Source organism: Thermobia domestica, chromosome 8 (genome assembly GCF_964235325.1).
Source record: "Thermobia domestica chromosome 8, izTheDome1.hap1.1, whole genome shotgun sequence".
Lineage (NCBI taxonomy): Eukaryota > Metazoa > Arthropoda > Insecta > Zygentoma > Lepismatidae > Thermobia > Thermobia domestica.
In genome coordinates, this window is record NC_137461.1 from 97,465,932 (window position 1) to 97,484,516 (window position 18,585).

The following is an 18,585-nucleotide window of genomic DNA, read 5'->3' on the forward strand; positions in this document are numbered from 1 at the left end:
ATATTTTTCTGATAAGATTCAGCGTCTCAGAAAAAGATCCTGTATCTGTTTCTTATCCTTTTATTGAAACCAGAGGTAGTAGATATCTGCATTTCCTGCTTGAATATTAGATCTTCATAAAGCATTTTGTATATACGAGACGATAAGATATGGATTTGACATGTATTCAAGATTTACGTTTAAGTGTGCAAGGGAGGGAATGATAAGTTCTCGGATCCATCTCTTTCCACACATAGCCAAGGTTCTAGAACACTGGTCCCCCTTCCCATTGAGCTGCAGTAAAGATAAAAAAACAACGTGTTCCGAGCGACTCTAACCCGCATTTACTCGCTAATGCTCGCTCGGCAATACTATTTGAATTAATTATTAAATTTTGGTACATGGGATTGTCCTGTATTGTATAACCTTCCCCGCATATGTCTTCCTAAAGTCATTCATTGCATTTGAAATACTGTTCTTTTGTAAATTAAGGTTCCGGTTTGGATTATCGTAATACTAACCTTTTTTTCTCCTATTTTTACAGGTCGTTGATTGAATCTTGGCGCAGCCAAATTTGGAATTCACCAAAGACGAGTTGCCATGCGAGATGCGAGATGTCATGCATTTGTTTTTCCTGCAACAAAAGTCGTCGAAAGAAATCCATGGTTGCTTGGGTATATATTGCCCTTTATACCCCACTGTGAAGAAATGGTGTTCAAACTTTAAGCGTGATGACTTTTCAACAGAAGATGGTGAAAGGTGTGGAAGAGTGTCAGTCAACTGTGGAAAATATATCAGATCCATGAGCTGATTTTGAGTAACAGACGAATTTCACTTCATGAGACTTTGAACATACCCAAAGAATATGTCCGGTTAATTATCCTTGATCAGATCGACATGCCTAATGCCGACATGCCTTTCTGCGAAATGAGTGCTCAAACGTTTGAATGCCGATGAGACTGTGGAATTTGTGTGACATCATCTCAGTTTATTTGTATTTTGCGAGCTCTAATGACGATGATTTGAATCTCCTTGTTACCCAGATTAAAATTGGTTCCACTACATTTACCAATTGTTAGACAGCTGTTTCATTCGGGAGTTGTGCACATGGAAACATAAACAATAAATATGCCTGTAACTTTTTGCCAAATGCACATATCTTAAAACTATTGCTACCATTGTTTTTCTGCTTAAATTCTAGCCCAAAAATCATGTATAATATTGCCCTATTCCTATTTACAAAACTTGACCTGAATTCAAGATGGCGGATTTCAAGATGCCTGCCGCCAAGGTTCACCTTACCGTACGACTTCCCCTTAGGTATAGTGTGTACTCACATTGTTGTTATTGGCTTTTTATTATTAACAGGCCATTTACAAGGAGTGGTACTGAACGTATTGTGCAATTGTCGAGATGGACACGACATTTCAATCTGCCATTTTGGTTGATTCCACTTCAAAAACGCAGCTGCTTTTTTGCATGTAGCCTTTCTGTGGGACTTACTTCCTCTGAGTGAAATTTTACGGTAGGTTACGCTATGAGCTCATTGATACTTCCCTTGTGAGTGTTTTTGAGAGTGAACTGCCAACAGTGACGAATCCACCAATGCAGTTCGTATCTCGAACCTTTTGGCTCGGGGAGTGTGACCCAAGGTTTTGAAACAGTAACTACGCACGTTGCGTCGAGCTCCAACCATTATATTGTGCTAAGGGGCATAAACTATTAGCCGGTGAATTACGTTTTCTTACGTCTAGCCCCAATCAATAAGCCCCAGGTTCATATACCTAGTGCGCCAAAAAGTTATAAACGCGCCCTCCAACATTATCATTCCACTTTGGAGACTCTTCAGGACTGTTTGGAGCAGCAACTAAATTACTACGTGGGATTATCCCGGTAACTTTTCTCCCAGTGCTAATCCCCCAAGTGTGTCAATAGTGTGAGAAAAGCATTTATAGTGAAAGTTCAATTATAGTATTCTATATATAAATCAAAGTGGTAAATGGCTACAGTGTATTGAAAAAGTAAAGTGGGATTTTGATAATGGAAATAATTATATATATCCAGTGTTAAGTATTGTGATTGTTTCTCTTCATTATTTTTCTTTTTAATAGTATTCTAATAAATAACTATAATGTCATTTAACCCAATGTGTTTTCGTTGCGTGTGTAAATAATGATTGTGTGCGTTATGGTCTGGATGACCGTCTGATCGTCTGTGAGGTTTTCGAGACGAGCCATCCGAACCTCTCGGCGCCTAATGCTCATCTCATCATTGAGACTGACGAGCAATTTGGAAACAATTTTGTAATCCATTCTAGGAGAGGTCCTTCAACATCCTACCCAGGTAAGTCCAGATCTCAGGAGAAAATACTTATTGGCAGGACCACGGAGGACAACGGAGGACAGACTACGATCCGGCGATTACAAATAAATGCCAGCCCGAACAGCGACCCGATACTCTGGTCGATTACAATCACTGATTTTCATTTTGACATTTCGTGAGCTTCTTTGGCAATTTTTTGCAGCTTAGAACAAAACTTCATGTTGGCGCGATACAGGCAATCTTAACACGTCCTCATTCTTCCTTCTGGAAGCAACTAATATGTCATAACTCATTCCAACTCGACACTGAACCAAAGATTTCTACTTCCGGGCTTTCTAGGTGAAATAGATACAACATCGATAGAAGGCACTGTGAAACTACATTCACCGTACTTTTTGATCAGACCTTGTATAAATGAGAATGAGAGGAAATTATGTACATCCTATCCCCGCCTATGATAGTTAAGCAATATTTTCTGTTTCTTTTGTGTAACTTTCTTTCATGGTTCTTTAATCTACCTTTTGCAACAGTAGCTAGTAACCATCGAAAAACAATGGAGAGACCAATACGTCCTCCAAGGTTACCAGATCATCTTCAAGGAGAAAGAGAAGAAACACAGAACTTCACCTGTGACATCTGAGTTACGTTTTCTCGATTCATATTAAAAAGTCAATTTTATTGCTTCAAGTTCAATATTATAAGAAATAAGTACAACTTTGAACACGTTACCTGAAATAGGCTATATTTTAAATTAAAGTTCAAGAGTTAATGATAGATTTAGGCTATTATACTTAATTAATTATAGTGAGTGCAGGTGAAGAGATGGTGAACTATTAATTCTGTAACTGCTGGCAACAAATAACACACAGTGCCATAAAAATTCGTTTTAATAATTTTCGAAAATTTCACAGAAACGTTTATTCTCACGCATGCCATTTTGTTCGACTGAGTAACATCCATCTGTTAGTGTCTCGCTTTCTTTTTGTTACTAAACTGTTTCCATTATATTCTCATGCTAATTATAGAATTAACTTACAAAATAAATCAAATAATGTCAACTGCATTTTCATTTGAATTTCAGTTCGTAAAGGTTTCAGAAGAGTTGAATGTCTCAAATTGCTTTTTTAATTCACGTACGTCAGGTAGAAAGTGAAATATGCTTTTCAAATTTGGATTTCTGAGGACATTAATTGTAGTATAATAGCAAAATCAAAAGTATACAAGTAAAATTTTTAAGATTTCTCACTTTCAATGAGACTCAAAACTATACCATATAAATTCAGCTTCGCGTCAATTTTCATTTACTTGGAAAGAATAAAATTTTGCTCATGATCTTGTGCTTTTGAATAAAATACTGCATAATAGAGTTAACTGTATTGATTTGTTAGAAAAGATTAATCTTAGGTGCCTCATCCAAACACACGACATCGAAATAACGTCTTGTTCTTTTGGAATAAAGCTAAGACCAGGGGCGGATCCAGGGGGAGCGATCACTCCTCCAGAAGAGAAAACTTTTTTATTTTATATATAAATAAAACTCATCCCAGAGTCTGGAGGTCTTACAAGTAGCTCTAAGGCAGTATTACAACCCACCGCCCCCAGAATTCCGTTCTAGATGCGCCCTTGGCAAAGACAAGTATCTTAAAAACTCCTCCTACGTGATGAATATGTAATTCTTACAATCAGGGTTCACTATTTCGTATCGACAGTAGATATTCTTAATGACAATGAGAATAAATTAGAAAACTTCATTAAAATGTTTACATATCAGGGGTATAGAAACAAAACCTCCTATAGTGCTGCCAAAATTACTTGAGCCGTGGTAAAAATGCGAACTAAAGCTCACATTCTCGACACACACACGCGTTGAGCCAATAAGGATTCAACTGTTGCTAAGCGAAAGAGCCTTAGCGAAAGGAAGTGGAATTCCTTCAGCCGATAGCAGCACTTGGAACAGAAGACTAAGTATCAAGACAATGTGGTATATCTATAAATAGATTTTTCAATTTTGTCAGGAAACGAAAAAGTGATACCCTTATGATTCAGAATTGTTGAACAATTTGTTTGTTTAGTGGTCACTCTTTAATGCAGATGAGTGAAATCTAACACTAAACAAAAAAAGTTGTTCAACAATTCTGAAACCTATGGGTGTTACATCTTCGTTCACCGACAAAATTGAAAAATGGATTTAGCAGGTTTTGCTTCTATACCCCTGATATGTTATAACAAATATCTTCTGCATATCTTATATTCTAATAAGGTACATGAACAGTCTTTGTTATGTTACTTTGCCATATTAATTAGATAATATAATGAATATAAATACCGTAACTCAGAATACCGTAATTGGACAATAGTCTTTTGTATTCTTAACAGTAACACACTTCTTCAGCAGTAACTTATCTCTAACACTGAAGCACAATACTTTGTAAAATAGGCATATATAATAAAATACGTATAGGAGCTTCTTTGTCCATTCCTGGGGGGAAGGAGGGCACGAAGGCTCAGTGGTAGAGCGCTTACCTCTGGTGCGTAGGGTCCCTGGTTCGATCCCCTCTCAAGTAAGCTTGTGGTGAATAACGTCGTGCTCGTGGGTTTTCTCGGGGTACTTCCACTTTCTCATTCCACCAATTCTTTAGCCTAAAGGGCATTATCGTGGGACGTTAAACTCAAAGATTTCCCATTTCTACTGTTCTTAATAAGAGAAAAACAATTTAAAAGGAAACAAAGCTTAAGCCAGAGTAAAATTAATGGTTGTGTGCAAAATTATATTAAGAATGTCCCATTATAACGCCATTAGTGAGCACATCTGAAAGTCACATACATATACACTCCTTTAAATTACTGGCGTAGAATTAGCTGGGAAAATAAAAAAAAAAGAATCTAAACCATTAGCTTTTCTCCCTTTCGTCCATATACATATATGATATACATATGTAAAATGCTGGTAGGAAAATGAGGGAAGAAAAGGAAGGGGGCTTACTTGTTGTAGTCAAAAGCTGCTGTAACATTTTGCGTTAAAAAGAAAGAAAAAAATCCGGTAGAAAGTGAAAGCAGCACCTCTATCTGCTTTTGTGGAGATGAAAAATCAACTTAATTTTCTCATAGTCTGAATTTAATCTTTAGAGAGCGTTATCCTTTTAATCTTGGTCTTCAATCTCCTGTTCTCCACGGTGTTCGTTCCCTTTGTCAGAAGGCATCAGTCTTCCTCCGCACTTGTAACACTTTGTCTCATTCACTTTACCAAGGTTGCCAAGCTATAAGAAATAATTTGTTCCCATACTATTAAAGTCTTTAATATTTTAAAAGCTGTTTTTTATACTCAAAAACATTGATTATTTTTATTCAAAAGAATTCTTCCACATTATTTTATGCTAATTAATTTATTATGTATATCACGTTTATTTTTTGTTATTTCTTACCTTTTCTGTTTACGATTAATACACACATTTTCTACCTCTTTATTTCAGGGGCGTCATTTAAGGGGGGCAGGAGGGGGCAATTGCCCCCCTAAGGGTTTGAGGAATACATATACTGTAATTGATTGTCTGTTAATATACTAGTACAAAACATGAAAATCTTATGTCTACAGTTCTCTTGCCCTCCTCAAGCAAAGTCTGAAATGACGCTCCTGCTTTATTTGCCTTCCTTTAAACTTCTATATTATTGCTTTATTTTCTTACCGATTTCTTCAACTAATTTTGTTTTCTTTATACAAAAATATATAATTCATCTATACTATATATATATATATATATATATATATATATATATATATATATATATATATATATATATATTTAAGTTAGCTTGTTTTCAACTCATACGTATTCTTTGTCAATTACATTCTTTGATTCACACTGGATTGCGTATTTCATGTGTAGTAATTTTTTAACCTAAGAAGAGTAAGATACATACAGGGTGTATATAAAATTTCTCATCCGATTTCAAATAGTTACTCACAAGAAGTAAATTTCTCGTCTCGTCCTGGAAACGAGACGAGAATCATGATGTTTCTCGATGCATATGTACAGGGTGTAATCATGATGTGTATATATACAGGATGTAACAAAAAAGTACGGCAAAATTTCACGGGTGGATTTCTTATGGGTAGAAAAGCAAGAAGTTCGTATGACCATATGTCGGGAAATGCATCGTTACAGAGTTACGACCATTGAGCCGCCTGACAGTGTGAAATAGTCATATTCTGGTCGCCCCTTAACGTGACTCAATTTAGACTTGAATAGAACTCAATAACTCCCGACGTATGGTCATATCAACTTTTTTTTTGGTTTGTCCACCCATAAGGAATTCACCCCTGAAATTTTGCCGTGCCTTCTTCCCCCCCTCAAAAAATATTAAAAAAACAAAAAGCACATACTTTACCCTCTCCCCACCGCCGCGGTATTCCCACATACCTAAAATTCATATTGGTGGAAAGCTTCGTCCTTCAGGAATACATTGATATCAAAATTATATTCCTAGTTTCAGTAGGGCTGAGTTATTGAAGTTTAAATTGAGTTATGTTGAGGAGCGATCAGAATGTGACTATCTCACACCATCAGGCGGCTCAATGACCGTAACTCTGTAATGATGCCTTTCCTGATATATGGTCATATGAACTCTTTTGTTTGTCTACCCATAAGGAGGACAACCCTGAAATTTTGCCGTACCTTTTTGTTAACCCTATATCTATCTATATATATATATATAGATAGATAGATAGATAGATAGATAGATAGATATAGATATATAAACATATTTTCGTATTATAATAAAATTGAAATCGGCTCATTGTCAAACTGTTATTTTTCGTAGATTTACAATAGTTAAGAGAGTCGATTCTTTACAGGATCGGTGCTTTATATAGGTTGTAAATCTTCAGGGATAACAATTAGGAAAGTTGAGACAAGTACATCTTTCTCTATTTGAAGACAAAGAAGATTTATACTTACAACGAAACAAAACATAGAAAAAGAGTTTACAATGCTGCCTGATAAGGGATGTCAAATCAGTAAAAATTAACGTTTCATGGCAACAAACTGAGGAAGCAAAACTACGTAAATTTTCAATCCTTACTTTGAAGTCAAGGAAACTTATTTTTGCCGATGTGACTTTCCTCGCGAACCGACACTACAAATACATTAGTAAGATCTGGACAATATTCAATCTCAATTTTAATCATAAACCTACTGTAATCAATATTTTCTGATTATGATAGCAGTTGACAGGGTCGCCTACTGGCGGACTTTAAGTGCAGGTTGTGTCCACCAGATTTTGGAGCAAATACAATATATGCGGAGGTAATACGTATATTTTTTTCTTGAAAAATGCAAAAAATCGAACTTTAATTATACCATAATGAGGTTTCCGTAAACAACTAATTTGATTAAAATTTAGCCTACAAAACAAGTTACTTCAATTTTATTTAAGCTATCTTCGGTCTCCCCTACTATTTTTCCCTTAGAGAAATAGTAAATGAGGGGGAAAGTGGATTGCTCCCAAGCTTACATGTTCTATTTTATATGTGGGATTAGAAGCAAAAAAACAATTCTGAGTTCTTCAGATGCATTTGTAATGAAACAACATGAAAATAATTCTACGCATTTTTTTTTACTAGTACTTAAAACAAGAAAACTCAGACGCAATTTATAGAACATAGGCCTAACTCTCCTCCTTCTATCGTTGTAAATAAATAGGTTGAATTCGTTTCTACAGCCACATACAATCAATTTAATTCTATATTATATTTCGAAACATGTTAGTCTTGTCAATTATTCTTCGTTTTCCTTCTAAGTTATTGGCACCCATTTTCTCCGTCACTTGCATGAAAGAATGGTTGAGTTAGCATCTTCAAGTGAAGAAATTTATAATAACTTAATTTGGAAGTAGACTTGTGGTTTTCAAGTGACTGCAGCTCGATAACATACTACGTGGTCCTGAGTTCGATTCCCGATGACAGTAAGAGCATTTGAAATTTAAAAACATTGCGGTGGTTCGGATTCTACCTTAGATAAGTAGATCCACATTTCATAATATAGCGTCGGTCTTAAAAGTGACGCTAAACTTTATTAAATAAATAAGAAATCAAACATGCAACTCGACAATAAGACGAGAGTGATGTAACTAGGTACCCATGCTCTTTCGTGATAAAAAAAAAATGGTGTATGCTCTGGTGTATGCTCAATATTGGAAAATCTAATTGCAGTACCCATGCAACTGTAGACATAACCAGTCTCTTTACTTCCGTTCTTACAAACATATTTTTGAAACGTACCAACATTATCTTACGCTGGCAAGCAAAAGTACATTTTCCTCAAACACTGCTATAATATTTATAATAATAATAAAACAGTATTTCGTGTGTAGAAATAAGCGGTTGCGTAACCAAGGAATCTAAGGTAGTACCCGACCCGCGCTTATCCTACGTGTTGCTATCTGTGCTGCCTGCTTGCTTGATAGTAATAGATACCGCTAACGTGGAGACAATTTGCAGTGTTAGAAGCACTGTGACGATTTTTTTTAAATGTGAAATTTCATTCCCATCCGAAGATGGGCGGGCCGTAAAAGGTAAAGCCTTCTCTGAAGCTATGAGTACTTTATTTATTGGTAATATCATTGGGAGATGGGTATCAGTGATGATGCAAATGATGAGGTGAAGTGCAATGAACAAAAGATAAGGAGATGTGTTACTTTAAACAAGGGTGTTATATTATGTTCAGGGGCAGTAGCGTACGCAGGAATTTATTTCGGGAGGGGTCAAACTCAATAGGAGGGTATTTTGTATTAAAATTCCTGAAGTTGCCCCTAAAATTCGGCTAAATTTACACCCCCTGCGAACGTCCCTGTTCTGGGCCTACACAGAGTAGGTGTAAACACTTGGAGCCCTGTTAGTGAAAACGAAGGGGTGCAGTAATGAAATCATGAGCTATGGATATACAGATGACAATTATAAATGCGACGATGAGGGTTACGGAAATATGTGGCCTGTTCTTGTTCATAAATAGCAAGATTTTCGACTGGCGAATAAACGTAACGTGGTAAGGGTGGAGTCTGCTCAAGAAGTTCATAGAGAACTGGATGAACATCTCTGATACAGTGGTGAATATAACGATAGTGAAGACGGTAGAGATATAGGAGAGGTATCGGTGTATCAGTGCGGTGATAGACTTCTTGTGTTGGAGTACTAGGTGGTAGAGAGCATGCAAGGCGATGATCGGGCGGATATATAAGTAAATCGATGATCGATCGATCCAGGGTGCAGTAAAACTAGTTACGCCAATTTGTGAGTTTCAGTCAATCCTGATCAAAATTGGCATGATGATAAGTTTTGGTGAGCTTAGTACGCATACGAAATATTATATTATTCAGACTTTTGCTTCCGGAGTTGTTGTTCATCGAATTTACAGATCTGACTGAGTGAAATCAAGAAATTTCACTAAGATGCTATCGTTGAAACATTCTCAGCTAAATTGTAAGCTTTGATTGACAGTATGCATGTGAAATCTTTATTGTTGAGAGTCATCCAATAAATCCAATAGGATATACAATGTCCAAAGACGACATTGAAGTGAACTTCCAATTCCTTATGAAGATAGTACACCAAAATGCATATCCAGGTAGGAAATGCAATAGGCTTTACTTAAAAGAATGAAAATTGGCAATGTTGATTAGTCTCGTGTTTCACTGTACGCTCAAAATAAAGTTTTCTCTCATAATCAATGAAAGGCGATTTTTTCTCGCTAGAATTAAACATATTTCTTGAAATAAATAATTCATCCTCTGTTGTAATATGTACAAAAGTGTCCATACATTTTAAACTCGATTCTAATAAAGTTTTAGGTTAACTTGCGGAATCTACCAAATGACCTTATCTTCTTATCATAAGTGGCTTTATCTCTTATGGGCTTTAGGGCGAGATATCTCCGTGGAGCCCTTCGTCAGTTACATGGCACAATATGAAGAAGAAAAGTGTTGACAACAGTATATCGCCCGTCAAAATATCGTTAACAACTCGATAACATAACTCAATCTCGATTTAAACAGTGTTTTTGTTTACAAGTAAACAATATAGAGGGGCTGCGTAACGCAAGCAATATCTTATGTATCCATACAAGTAAGAATAATGGAGTAGTACATAGTTTTTAACAACTTTCTCCATATTTTGCTTTTTCTTGCTATGAGTTTTGTAAATTCATTTTGAATGTTTCTTCCGAGAGAACTCCCGAATTCGATTAACTAAAAATTATCTCTAAAATACAAGGTGTCCCAGGAGGAAGAGGCAATATTTTGGGAAATGGTAGTATGGGTGACTCTAAGCAAAACTATTCATAAGAATATTGGTCCTAATCTCAACGGTTTGAGAGCTACAGGTTGTGAACCAGTTTTGACTTTGTTGCGTATTGCTCACTCTGTAGTTACTCTACAGAGACGAGACATAGAGGATTTAAAAGGTGATGGAATGGCCTTCCCAACGATATGCTACATGTGACAGTGGTGGCTTTGGAAGGAAAGCTATTGAGGGAAATTGGGGAAAGTTAAGATTATTTAAAGAAATTGGATGGCAACACTGATTCCCAAATATCCCTCAATAACTCCTCTTCCAAAGATACCACTGCCACATGTTGCATACCATTGGAACGACCATTCCATCACCTTTCAAATCCACTGTCTCACCTCCGTAGAATAAATACAGGGTAAGCAATAAGCAACATGAAATCAAAAATGGTTCACAACCTGTAGCTCGCAAACCGTTGAGATTAGGACCCATGTTCATAAGAACATTTTTGCTTAGATCACCCATATTACCGTTTTTGGAAGTATTGCCCCTTTCTCCTGGGACACCCTGTGAATTTATTTTTACTGTTGTTTAATTCGAATATTTATGTGATATGTAATCGATAGTTGTTCCAAGTTTCAGTCCTTTTCGAAATCAAACCAACACTGTTTATGATGCTTATTCACCAGCGTGTGCATTATTAGTAATGGATTTGATTCCCAGTGAAAGAGCATTACGATCGTTCGGATTCTATCTTAACTGTAGATTGGTCCACTCTCATATAGGCTTGGTACTGTAAAGCGATGCTAAACTCCAAGAAATAACGATCTAATGAGATCAGATAATTATCATTTTCAGACTCAGAACGAACCCCAGCAGGAATGAACGCTGGGAACTCCTTGGAAATATAGGGAAATTTATGACATGGATCAAAAAGATGGCAAGAGTGGCAGATATTATCATGAAAAAGAAAAGGTACTGCAATTACAGTGGATCGGTCATATTGGAAGAAGAAATTATGATAGGTAGGAAAAAGCACGGTGGCTCAGTGGTAGAGCGTTCACTTCTGGCGCATGGAGTCCCGGGTTCGATCCCAGCTCCCGCCAAGTGAACTCTGTGGTAGGCAAACACCGTGTATGGGGGTTTCCTCGAGATTCTTCCGTTTCCTCCCACTTTCTTCATTCCACCATTTCATTCATTTCTCACCATTCATTCATTTCTCTTCTTTAACCTAGCCTGCATAACTGTGGGACGTAAAACTTAAAGATTCCATTTCATTTTACAGTATTGATGTTACTTACGTTCTATGTAAGCGACGATAGTTTCTCCTTGTATTTCTGTTGTTTTACTTACTTTGACAGTGTATTATAACGCAGGTTCATATATTGTTAACATGAGAAGTGTTTTCTAGGTGCTAGTCTTTTTCCAACCTTGGTCTTTTTCTTTTAGGGCAAAATTGAATTCTCCAAAAGTATCCGAATGTCAAATGTTATTCCTAATTGAGAATTTTCCAGGATTATTTTTCCATTTTACTTTTAGTCCAGTCAAATTACATCAAAAACGGGCCAAACCTAGACATTTAGAGTAAAAAGATAGGACATTCTGGAATTTTTTCGTGATCTCTTCCTCATTAACCTCCACAAAATAAAAAAAAACCAGTTTCGCGTTTTCCGCCATTTTGAATAAATATTCTGCCATCTTGGATTTCTCACATGGACTTAATATATAATAAAGAATAATAAAGAAAGAATGACCCTTCTACGTTAATTAGTTTAGAAGTTATGTGGCATAAACTAAATGAATGTGAGAAATTCAAGATGGCAGACTATTTATTCAAGATGGCGGAAAACCCGCAACTGGATTTTTTTTGGATTTTCTGGAGGTTAATGAAGAAGAGGTCACAAACAAATTAAAGAAGGTCCCATCTTTTTATTCGAAATATCTACCTCAAACCTTATTTTGAGTGCACTATTTTGCGTGCATTTTTGACTTTATTCCTGAATTTATTCCTAATCTGTTTTTCCTTCCTTCCTCTCTTCTTTTGCTGCTTAATTTAACAATTATATTCCGATTTTCCCTGTCATCATGGGTTGAGTGTACTGGCTCTTGTGCGAAAATATGGACAAAATTCAGCGCTTTGAGCTTCCTCTGGATCAGTGTTGAATTTAGGCATATTTAAGAGGGGCGCAGCCCCCTAGAATTTATATGCGCCCCTCCTAGAATATCTATACACAAACATTGAAATATGTGCTTTATCTGTTCATTTTCTTTTTTTTCGAAAATAAAAGTGTCTTAAAATAAAAGATTTTTATTTTTGGAAGAAAATTAGTTTTTTTTCTTTTGCCCGAACTAATTGTTCTAATTAACAAACCGCTTTCTCGTATAAAGTCGAAGTTAGACTTTAAAAAAAAATAATAATAATAATAATTGAAAATTAGATATAGTATAGACGCGTACAAACGCTTTACAACACTAGTTACGGAAAAATGGCAATATGTCGGTCATTTTGTAAATATAGCATAAAGAAAGGAAGGAGAGCTAGAATTGGCATGAAATGTTGATGCTAAAAAAGAGATGAAGCACTATAGCAAGGACTTGTCAAACAATATATAATAAAAATAACACAGCCCCGAGCAAGGTTCCCTGGCTCATTCTTCACATATGTATTGCGTAGGTTTCGAGACATGCTGTTTTAGAAACCTTCTTGCACTGCTGGGAGCATGGGAGGAAGGCAAAAAGTCGAAAAAGAGAGTCTCTTACATGGAGGTGTAATATGAAGGTTTTCCACACTGGTTTTTAAAGAAAAGTTTCCGTTTTGTACTTTTTATGCATTCCGGCATTTTCCTGGTGGGACTAAGGAAATTATTCGGAAAAAACTGAGTTAGAATGGCCTTGCCAGACCAAATCCGGAAGTGTATTTTAATGTACCCCTTAAATTTTTATTGCCTCCCTCCTTTGTACAAAAGTTTAACTTCAACACTGATCTGGAATACAAATAATGCGGGTGCATTTTGCAAGACTCACTAATTTTTTTCACCCAAAGAAGATCTTTGATTTGTAGACAGAACAATTTTGTAGCTATGGTTACAAATATGTAGCAGCTGTCATTAAAAAATATATATATATATATATATATATATATATATATATATATATATATATATATATATATATATATATATATAACAGTAATGTATCAAAAAAGAAGATTAAGTTGTCTACTTATATGAGGCAATAGTTGAAAAGGAAAGCTTGGTCTTTAGAATAGTCCGAATATTGTCGAATTTGCATCAACAGAGTTGTAATTTTGAACGAATAAGAAGGAAGTTTGTCGCACCGGTCACTGAAGATTTGGAACGTTATTTTAGGATCTACATTTTTATCACGAAATAGAACACACTTTTGTTCATGATTTCAGAGTACAGTATTCTTACTCCACTTCCTAATGTAGTTATACTATCTATTCAATATATCTTCAATGGAGAAGTGCGAAGATTCCATTATGTTGTTTTCAATTAAACAAATGGATAGTTCTCCGAACATTTCAAGGACAATCTTTTTAGGTATTATTTCATAACGTTTCCCCTCTCCAATTATTGCTCAGCAAATTGACCTTACAAATCCCAACGCTAGTGACAACTTAAATTTCGCTATCTGTTGTTGAAAAATACTGTATATGGTTATAACTTTGAGCTGAATATCATAATAAATTAAGGATTACCTACGGAATAGATAATTAAAAGAGTTCACGAACTACCGCAATAAAAAAAAGTCAGGACGAATCAAATTAAACTACATTTATAAGATTTTTGTAGTACTCGAGAAGAGAACTATAATGATATAAAACGTTTACTTATCTGTACACGAGGACCTTTTTTTTCTACAATTGATTATCTTATTTTCAATAGGGGACATTTCCATCTCCAGTTCCTTTTGCAAAATTAACCATTAACATTTTCACGATGCTTGAGATGAAACGTTAAACAATTGCTAATTTTTACAGTGGAAGTGAAAGAACGAGGTGAATGCATTTTTTCTATATTGTAATATCGCGCACATGGTTCTGTTTATAAACAATTAACATTTATTTACAAACAATATCATGTGCATTTACTACAAGTCACTATGTGAAGCAGATGGCAGGAATCAGCGCCATCACTCATCACGTGAGGGAAGAGGAACACCAGCGCCACCGCTATAGAAGAGCAGCTATAAAATTCAGAGGGTCACCGCAAAACTTTCTTAGCCCTCAGTGGAGCTTTGAGAGAACCTTGACCTAACCCAAGCTTCTCAACTTGTAGCAGAGTTCTGAGGCCTCCTTTCCACTTAGCTTGCAGGGGAGCTCTATTGGAAACTCTAACATCTGTCTGTCAGCTTGCAGCGGAGATCTATTGGAAACTCTAACCTCTCTCACAGCTTGCAGCGGAGTTCTGTTGGGAACTTAACCCCTCTCTAAGCTTGCAGTGCAGCTTTGAGACAACCTTGACATAACCCAAGCTTCTCAACTTGTAGCGGAGTTCTGAGGCCTTTTTTCCACTTAGCTTGCAGCGGAGCTTTGTCTGGAACTCTAATCTCTCCCTCAGCTTGCAGCGGAGCTTTGTGAGAAATCCTTCTGTTGGCTATCCGTCCTAGGGAATATCTAGTTTTCCTAAATTTAGTAAGCATTGTACTTATTTAGTGGAACTGTATTATATCAGGAAGTTTTGTAATAAAACTGGAAGTGAGAGAAAAGGATTTCGATGTGTAATAGTTTTATCTTTTACCCGTTTCCTGTGTATATTATATATATATATATATATATATATATATATATATATATATATATATGGTGTTGCAAAATAAGTGTTACAACTCTTGGGAGGTGACTCCTACCACTGAGACAAGAAAGAAAGTTCTCTTGAACTTTCGCCTATTGGACATAGTTTCAGATCTACAAGGTGCCGAAAGCGTGGGAAAATGACTTTCGGACGCCAATAGTTCGGAAAGTATCCAACATAAAGAGGGCGGGTAAAAAATTCACTGAAGAAGTCATACCTGCTGTATTGAATTTTGCATGTTTCACAATCCTACCATGCACGCGCAAGGGATTCCCCAAAGGAACGTAGGGAGTCCCGGATAATCTGCCAAATGAAAATTGGTCTAAATGGATATGAAGTGATAGTGTTTCTACCAGGTAACAATAATTCGTTTGTATTAAGTGGATATCTGGAACAACTACAAAATGGCGGACATCTTGATGCAAGTTGTGTGTGGTTGCATAATCGCCAGGTACGGATGCTGGCCAACAGTGACGTTCTGAGTATTAAGTGTAGCGAATTTGTTCTCAAATTCTCTAGAAAGACATTTGGAGTGTCGGTAGAGAACAACAGATGAAGCAGGGTGGTTCACATGTGTGGAAACACGTAACGAAAAATGCCCAGAAATGGACTCATATTAAGTAAACATGAGTTCAAAGCGTCAGAAATGTAAGGAATAGCATCAAGAACATGAAAGCCATTGCCGATTCACCAATAATATTCCATAAGTCAGACGCAATATGATGTGCACGGTTGCATATCAATAAGAATGCAACAACTGAGACCAAGTTGAAATTGTGCAAGGGGACTCACTAAGCAACTGGGTAAACTAAATGAATGTCTCTAGTGGGATCGCATAATCGATATTGAAATGTGGGCAATGTGTGTGTTGATATCGACATGTAGCTAATGGACGAATGTGAACATGTTCCACTACTGCTGGGGCACCGTCTCACGTGCGAAAACTAGGAAGATAAAGTTGTACATTCTGGTATTACATCTGGTGCACTTTTTGGTAGAACGTAACTACAACACGATTGTATGAATGTCCCTCTTTGTTTGGGACATTGTCCCACAGTCGAGAGATATGAAAAGAAATCTCTTAATCCATGGTTCAAATTCTGCAAGAGCGTGAAAATAACAAACTTGTATCATGTTCCACGTCTTCTGGGGCATATGACGTACTCAAAATATAGGAAAATACCTCTAGAAATGTGTATCTTCCACACAGTGCAAATGCCATGAACCAATTTGGCGCATGTAACACTACAGCTGGAGCACCATACATATGGAAAATAAAACGACATGAGAAATAGGAAGAAACGTCTTAAACCTCTGATTGTTTACAACTGTGCAGTAGGAGTAACAAAATGAAACACACAAGCATGTCGGGAGGGTGTACAAGAGCGCTTGCCAAACAAAGTGGGTACTCCTTAAAGAAATGAATACAGAGAAAGTCAGGCTCCCTCGAGCCTCAGGGCTAGAGTGCTCCCTTTCGCTCGCGTGGTCGCAGTTTCCAATCCTACTGGGAGCCCACGGCCTCAGCAAGACCCGAGTAGTTAATTTCCTATTTTTCCCGCGTGAGACGGTGTCCCAGCAGTAGTGGAACATTTCACATTTGTCCATTAGCTACATGTCGATATGAACACACACATTAACCACATTCCAATATCGATCATGCGATCCCACTAGAGACATTCATTTAGTTTACTCAGTTTCTTAGTGAGTCCCCTTGCACAATTTCAATTGAGTTGAGTTGATTTTATGTTTAACGTCCCGTTCAGCAGTGAGGCTATATGAGACGTGGACCTACTGATTAACGTGGAATCCGAACCACATGAGCTCCCGCCGAGAATCGAACCCGGGTCTATCACGCCAAAGGCGCGTACGATAATCGCTTAGCCACGGAGGAGCTCTGCACAATTTCAACTTGGTCTCAGTTGTTGCATTCTTATTGGTATGCAACCGTGCACATCATATTGCTTCGGTTTGAAGGAATATTATTGGTGAATTGGCTTTCATGTTCTTGACGCTAATACTTACATTTGCGACGCTTTGAACTCACGTTTACTAAGTATGAGTTCATTTCTGGGCATTTTTCGTTACGTGTTTCCACACATGTGAACCACCCTGCTTCATCTGTTGTTCTCTACCGACACTCCAAATGTCTTTCTAGAGAATTTGAGAACAAATTCGCTACACTTAATACTCAGAACGTCACTGTTGGCCAGCATCCGTACCTGGCGATTATGCAACCACACACAACTTGCATGAAGGTGTCCGCCATTTTGTAGTTGTTCCAGATATCGACTTAATACAAACGAATTATTGTTACCTGGTAGAAACACTATCACTTCATATCCATTTAGACCAATTTTCAATTGGCAGATTATCCGGGACTCCCTACGTTCCTTTGGGGAATCCCTTGCGCGTGCATGGTAGGATTGTGAAACATGCAAAATTCAATACAGCAGGTATGACTTCTTCAGTGAATTTTTTACCCGCCCTCTTTATGTTGGATACTTTCCGAACTATTGGCGTCCGAAAGTCATTTTCCCACGCTTTCGGCACCTTGTAGATCTGAAACTATGTCCAATTGGCGAAAGTTCAAGAGAACTTTCTTTCTTGTCTCAGTGGTAGGAGTCACTTCCCAAGAGTTGTAACACTTATTTTGCAACACCCGATATATATATATATATATATATATATATATATATATATATATATATATATATATATATATATATATATATATATATATATATATATAGATAGATAGATAGATAGATAGATAGATAGATAGATATAGATATAGATATATAGATATATAGATATATAGATATATAGATATATAGATAGATAGATAGATAAATATAGATATAGATAAACACAACTTTAAATTGTGATTTCTACTACCAGTAAAAATCTTCCGTTTACATAATTCCTATTGCGTAATCAGACAGAGTTCATTCCATGTATTCAAAAACACTTAAAAAGTCAATTTAGAAAGAAAAAAACTGAAAATTGAAATGTTCCATTAAAAAAAAAAAGAGTTCCTCAAGTAAGGATGAATTATATATGCTAGTATCTGTAAACTTCAATTAAGTATAGTTGTAATTCTTTCTATATATCTTTGTTATAGGTCAGAAATCAGGATACTCAGTTTATGACGTCACAATTATTAGGCACTGAAAATCATTATTAGTGTTT

General features: G+C 36.4%; 1 protein-coding gene across 2 annotated transcripts in view; it reads right to left on the minus strand.

Moving 5' to 3' along the window:
* The window catches only part of LOC145693098 (TWiK family of potassium channels protein 18-like), a 1,093,215-nt gene that overhangs the window by 32,334 nt on the left and 1,042,296 nt on the right, over positions 1–18,585 (minus strand). The window lies entirely within an intron of this gene.